This window comes from Pipra filicauda, unplaced genomic scaffold, assembly GCF_003945595.2.
Source record: "Pipra filicauda isolate LSUMZ 115617 unplaced genomic scaffold, ASM394559v2 scaffold92_size2517590_pilon, whole genome shotgun sequence".
Taxonomy (NCBI): Eukaryota; Metazoa; Chordata; class Aves; order Passeriformes; family Pipridae; genus Pipra; species Pipra filicauda.
In genome coordinates this window covers 1,395,688-1,402,122 of record NW_024105120.1, presented here as the reverse complement: position 1 = coordinate 1,402,122, position 6,435 = coordinate 1,395,688, and the positions used below count along the sequence as shown (strand labels likewise).

At 39.9% G+C, this 6,435-nt stretch overlaps 1 long non-coding RNA gene across 1 annotated transcript; it reads left to right on the top strand.

Moving 5' to 3' along the window:
* The first annotated feature begins 365 nt into the window (after nt 1–365).
* Nucleotides 366–6,148, top strand: LOC120325299. Its single transcript, XR_005567221.1, has 3 exons — nt 366–399; nt 4,765–4,836; nt 6,074–6,148. It is a non-coding gene; the product is annotated as an uncharacterized LOC120325299 (long non-coding RNA).
* The last annotated feature ends 287 nt before the right edge of the window (nt 6,149–6,435 follow it).

Sequence of the window (6,435 nt, the reverse complement as noted above, 5' to 3'; positions counted from 1 at the left end):
GCCAGTGACTCTTAACCTTCTGCTTGTAGGAACATCATCAAAACCAAACCGCTTATAATTCAGCTGCATTTACAGCCGATAAAACCAGACATACACATTTTACCCAGCTGAGGTGTATTTTGGAAGCCAGCCTAGAGCCCGCGGTAACATCTAATGACTACGTGCAGCTTTCCACACCAAAACCACAATGCAAAATTCCTCTTTTTTAGAAGGAAACTGAAATAAACCCTCAGCCATTAAATAACCCTTGTTTTGTTTGTACTTTTGCTTGAGGGCATGGTTTCTCCCTGTTCTCCCTTAAATGTTGTAATGGCATATTTCAAAGGTAAGCGTGTAAAGCTGTTTCCCTTCTTTTTTAATTACAGATCCCTGTAGAGAAGATATATGGGAGAACCAAGAGTAAGTTTCTCATATATCCAAGATTTTCACTGAGATTGAAGAATTGGCCTGAATATGAAGAAAGATTTTGAAATATGATTATTTTTAGATCTGCTTGTGCACCCTACAAGCTAAAGAAATTCAAACCTTAAAAGATCTCTATAAGAACTAGTAAAGCTGCTTATAGAGGTTTTAGTTTTGCTGTTCTGTTCCAGTATATTTTTATGAAAAGTGAGAGCAGGTAATTTACAGTAAAAGAACAATAGGTCTGAGACTAATGAAGAAATAATTCACTATAATTCTATTAAAGTTAGTCCAAAGTCTTACTATGTTGTCCAACTGATTACATTGAAGACAAACAATAACTATATCATGCAGATTGTTTTTGAGAAAAGCTCTAGGCATTTTTTTGATCTAAATATTTTCAGAATTGTCATTTAGTGTCGTTTTGGAAAAAAGGCTCTAAGTCCCTCCAGACTGTTCAGAACATCCTTGATTCTTTTTTAACTACTCTAACATACAAGGAATTAGTTGTTTTCCAGATTTGATTTGACCTGGGGAACAGTTAAGTGATCAGTTGAAGACTGCCCAGGATCTGTTAGCAGGACAGGCTGGTTTCAGCTGATTTGGATATAGCCCAGATTGACATTCAGAAAACCTGTAGTTTTGGAGCACCTTATGGGGCACCATTAAACTTGGCTACAACTCTGCAGAGAAATCTCTTTTTTGTATTTGCTTTTTTTTCATCCTTAATAGGATCAAAAAAAAGCATGTTGTCTTAAAACTTGTTCTAGTTGTCATTTCCACTAAAAAGCACCTCGGTGGATCAGTGAGGAAGGCAAACCAGCTAGTTATATTAATCAAAGACAAAGCAGGCTCACTTATTTAGAAATCTGGGTGAGATATGGACTTCTGAGAGTAAAACAGTAAACCAAATTCAGTAGAATGAATGCTTGGCCTGAAGAGACACATTCTTTGCCAGACAATAACTTGAAAGGATTTCTGTGTGGAAAGGGATCTGAGAAGACAACAGTATGGAACCCAGACATGCAGTGCTGTTGCAACCAGTTTGCTCTGATAATCATGTGCTGGAGGCTGAGGCAAAAGCTGCTTAGGACAGAAATTCTAAGACCTCAAAAAGTAGTAGTCTCATTCTGGAGAGAGTCATCAATGGGTAATACAAAACCAGGAAAAGCTACTGGAAAAAACCTGAGCAAAATACAAGGGCAATGACATTATCAATTTTGAAAGTGAGACTATGGACTCTGATATACCAAGGACATTTCCACCTTACTTTTTGGATAGAAAGCACCCTGTCTTACTTGTGCGAAACTACACTAATAAAGTCCTCAAAAGAGAGAAAGAGGATGATTACTTTCCTTCTTTGGGAACTAAAGGTATCCCATGGTATCAAGATGCAAATCCAGGAAAATACAGCTTTGAACAACCTTGTCCAGTCAAAGCTCCTGGCAGGGGGTTAGAACTGTATGATCTTTAATGGCTTTTCCAACCCAAACCATTCTATGATGCTATGAAAATTCCTTTCAGGGATCCTATGAAAGCATTTTTTCAGGTGTGGTAAAAGCATGGCAGTGTCCTTCAGTGACCATGGCTATGTCCATGGGGAATATTTTTGGGGTGTTTGGGATATTGCTGGGGCAATCCGAACTGGAGGGGGTTGGGAGTGATGGAAGTGCAAGGGGCTGAGACCTGTATGTTATGAAAGAAGTTTTTTGAGAAATCCTGTGCCAGAACTTGTGTCCATGTGCAACAAAATCACTATGTCAGTAGGCCAAATGCACCATGTGTGTGTTGCACTTGTGGAAGACACTGAAGTGGTCAGTCTACAGGAAGGGCAGGTTTTTGGTGCTGGTGTAGCCAGACCCTGCAGTGCACATAGGATAAGTCCAGATGTGTCACACTTGTTGCACAAATGACAGTGGCCCTTTGTCTGGGATGCTAACTGAGCTGTTGGATGTCTAAAGTCTTGAGAAATGCACTGAACTAGAAGCTGTTAAACCCTCTGAGTGCAAATAGCAAGTCAGCACATGCAGAGTATCTAGGACTGACCTCTGCAGACTTTATTACCAGCATTTGACACTTTCCCAGGATTTTAGAGAGCCATTTACATGTGGGACAAATCTGCATATAGAGACTGAAACTTTTTTCGTCGAACCATTTTCTTTTGATATGGACAATTCCAGGAGAGCAGAAAAAAAGCTCTAATGAGATGAACACAAGTGACCTGACAAAGTGTGCTTGCTTTGAGAAGTGAAAGGTCTTTCCAGTCATCTGGTGAAATTAATCTGTCATGAATTGCTCCACTTCCCTGCTCTTGTCAGATCTGTAACAGTGTTCATTATGTAATGGCACATTTTGACATGGTGAAGGTATGGTATATCTGTTCCCCTGTCTTATTACCCTTATTACCCTTCTCTAAAGTGAGCAGACTTTGGTGAGGTTCTGCCTGTATCTGGCAGCTTCTCCTGACAAAGTCCTTCTGGCTGCAGTTCTCTGACTGAGAGAGATACGCTGGCAAAAGTATGAAGAGATGGCTTGGCCTGGAAAAACTTTGCTGGAAAACTCGTGCAGCAGAGCGGCTTGTTTGGTCAGGTAGCTCAATTTTAAAGCTACCTGACTCAGTTTTAAAGCTACCGAGTCCAGGTGTGGCCCAAGAATTCACTTGCTTCCATGCCCTTGTGTTTTAGTACTTGTGTTAAAACTGCTGGGGAAGGATTCTAAGGAAGCCTAAAGGCTGCAGGTTCTGTGCTACACTGGGTAACCTGCACTCTGTGGGGGTTGTGCCAGTTTGCTCCTGGTAGGAAAGCTAATGGGATTAAATTTCTTTTTGAAGGAATCCCTTTGGATTTTAATTAAATGCATGTGCTAAATTTGTTTAAAACATATACTGGATGAGAAGTATATACATACATATATATGTAAAATATATAGGTTTGGGCTATCTGACAGCATCAATGAGGCATTGAAAACCCACTGTCTTTTTGGCTGGGAGTACATTTACATTTTGATGGATATTGTAGGGATAAAATGACCTGAAGTAATTTTAACATAGTCAGTTTGGGTGCTCCTTGTATTCCAGTCCTAGCACTGCAGAGTTGGCAGAGATGAGATATTTACCAGCTGCATTGCTGGTTAACAGGACCAAATCCCAGGCTCCTTCCTTTGTATGTCTGTGGGGCAGTTGTGTACTGGGTGCTCAGCTTGTTTGTCCCTGGCAGCCTCTTTTCTCCTTGTGATAGAACAGTGCTGAGGCACAAAAATCTTTGCTGTGGTTGTGTTATTTGCACCAGTTCTTTTCCCTCCTGGCATAGAGTGTAGCAGATTTTCAAGTATTTCTTTATGTTTGACATTGAAATAGGCCAGATAAATTTACCTCATATGTGTGACAGTGTTTATTTTTGTATCAGGTCACGAAGAGAAGATTGAAAAGGGAATACTGGAATTTTTGTTTATCTTTTTTACTATACATAGAGGTTATTGAAGTGTATGGAACTGAATGCCCACGGTACCAGATCAGTGATGTGTATGATGGGCTGAACCAAAGAGCTCAATTCAGTGTTGCTGGGTTCTCCCCTCACCTTTGTTGCTCTTGTGGAAGCATAACCAAGAAAGAGACACTCTTCTTCCTCCACCTAAGTGCACACAAATGGTAAAAATGAGTCCTTAAAACTTGCAAACCCCCTGTATTGTGGAACTGCCCTTTCTGTGGGGAGAAACGAGTGCAGTTTCAATACCAGTTCAGTAATGGCTCTGAATCTCTGCTCCCAGAGCTTACAGATAAAATGACATCCAAAGCAGTAAGTGTTGTCACTGTAAATGATGTTTCCCCAACTTTCAACACCTCTCAGCAATATGATAGCTGCCACGCAAAATATTTGCGATTAACAATTTGATTTTGTTTCTTTTTCCTCTTTCATAACAACTTGTTGGTAAAAGGAACGGTTTCATGGATACCAGCACACTGTTTGATGGAGTTTGGCTTCAAGCAGCAAACTGGGTCACAGGTTCGCTTTTGTGAAGCCTTAGTTTGCATTTCTCTAATCTAATTTTAGTAGACTTTTAACTGGACTAGTAATACTGACAATAATAGTAATTAAAAACATAACTGGTGGTGAATTTTTTTTCATGGCTTCTCTTGTCAGTGTTGCTGGAAATAATTAATCTGCGGTGCTGAGGTATAAATGACTTATCACTTCTATAATGATTTTATCCTCCACCTTCCCCAACCTTAGGCAGATATAAGTTTAAAGTGGCACTACTCTGTCTTTGGTCAGAAAATCATTCATATTAATGCTCTTTCAGCCTCCTAAAGAGGGATACATCATTTAAAATTGTCATTGGAAAATATTACTCTGTCATCCCCAGCACGGTGTCTACATCTGGTATCCTGTGGCTGCTGGCAGTGACCTGTCTGCATAAAGCTGGGGGAGTTCTTAAGTAAGTACTGAAAGGTCCATTCTTTACTAAGTGTTAATTGTGACCAGACAAAGATTAGCAAATGCGTATTAGGGAATAATCCTGCAGGATGGATGGAAATACTTATTCTGGTTTTCCTGATCACATCCTCAGGGATTGCTTCCTGCCTTGTGAGAAATGCTTTCCTGGGATGTATTTGGCTTTTAACTGACCAGATGGCAGCTTTTATGTTTTTGCACCTACTTTTCAAGATCATGAATAAACTTAATACAAGGTGATTCCTACTGTGCTACAAACAGGAGCCACGAGAATCATCTCCAAGCTGATTTTTGGATCCTTTGCCAAATGCATTTGGGATGAGAATAGCCCCTCTGAGTTTTGGGCACAAAACGCTTAACCTGCTGGTGTTACTGATTACTGTGAAACATGGTGCTTGCTCTGTTAAGGGTTTATTTGCTGATTTAGACCTATATAAATGCAGCCCAGCTTGTCAGATAAAGTATGTTGTGCTTTTTAATTTTTCAGTCTGGACTAGAGTTGGTTTTTTTCCCTCCCTTTGTTTACAAAACCCTCACAATAAGTGAAACAGCATTCCCTTGTCCCCTCAGAGTTTAGATAAAAGAGTGGAGGCAGAACTATACTTCACCAGTCACTGATATGATCAACCTTAATTAATTTGGTGTCTTATTGTGGATTTGTCTCCATGAGAGATTATTCCGAGCATGCTCCCTAACCATGCACCGACTGTTTCTTTGTGGTTTGCTGCTAGTGAGACTATCTTTTGAGAGACTATTTAGATGGCAGAGTCTCTGCCTGGTGGGAAAAGGTTTTCAGTGCTTGTCTATTGATCTTATAGTTTTGTTGCAGTGGGGGAATAAAACTTCAAGCATGTTTATATGCTTAGAAGCAAAGAGTAGTCTTCTTTCCCCTGCATTCCTAAGATGTCATATCTTAAAGGGAAGTAAAACAGAAAAAGAACAAATTTATTCTCAGACTTTGGAAGACCATGAATTATTTATCCTTTGAAAGCTTCCACTATCTCTGCATGAAAAGAGGTCCTATTATTAAAAGAGAGGGTTTCTTTCGCTGCATGTCAATAAGAGGGAGATCAGAGTTTACTGATTATTTTGCCATCTTTTCCCTTAGAGAACTGGGCAGCTTTAGCTGGTTGGCACTAAGAAACTGTTTTTAAAACAACAATTAAAACAACTTCTAACAAGTTGTTAGATTTGATATTAATGTGAGGGTGTTCCTACAGGTGTTGCAGTTCCAGATTCAGCTTCAGAGTGTATATATACAGCCACTGTGAATTGCTGCTTCTCTGAACATGATGGTATGGCACATGTTGGTCTTGTTCTTGAAGAAAAAAGCAGTGAACCTAATTGTTATTTAATTGAAATATTTAAAAAATGAGAAAGGTAATAATTTGTTTCTCATGGTGGGATCGAAACTCTTTGTCTGCCCCAGGCATCTCCTCCTTGTTCAGGGAAACAGCGGCCTGTGATACTTGCCCTGTAGGGAAGTGTTGCAATCACTGTCCCTGGAAGCATTCAAAAAACATGTGGATGTGGCACTTAGGGACATGGTTTGGTGGTGGACTTGGCAGTGCTGAGTTAATGG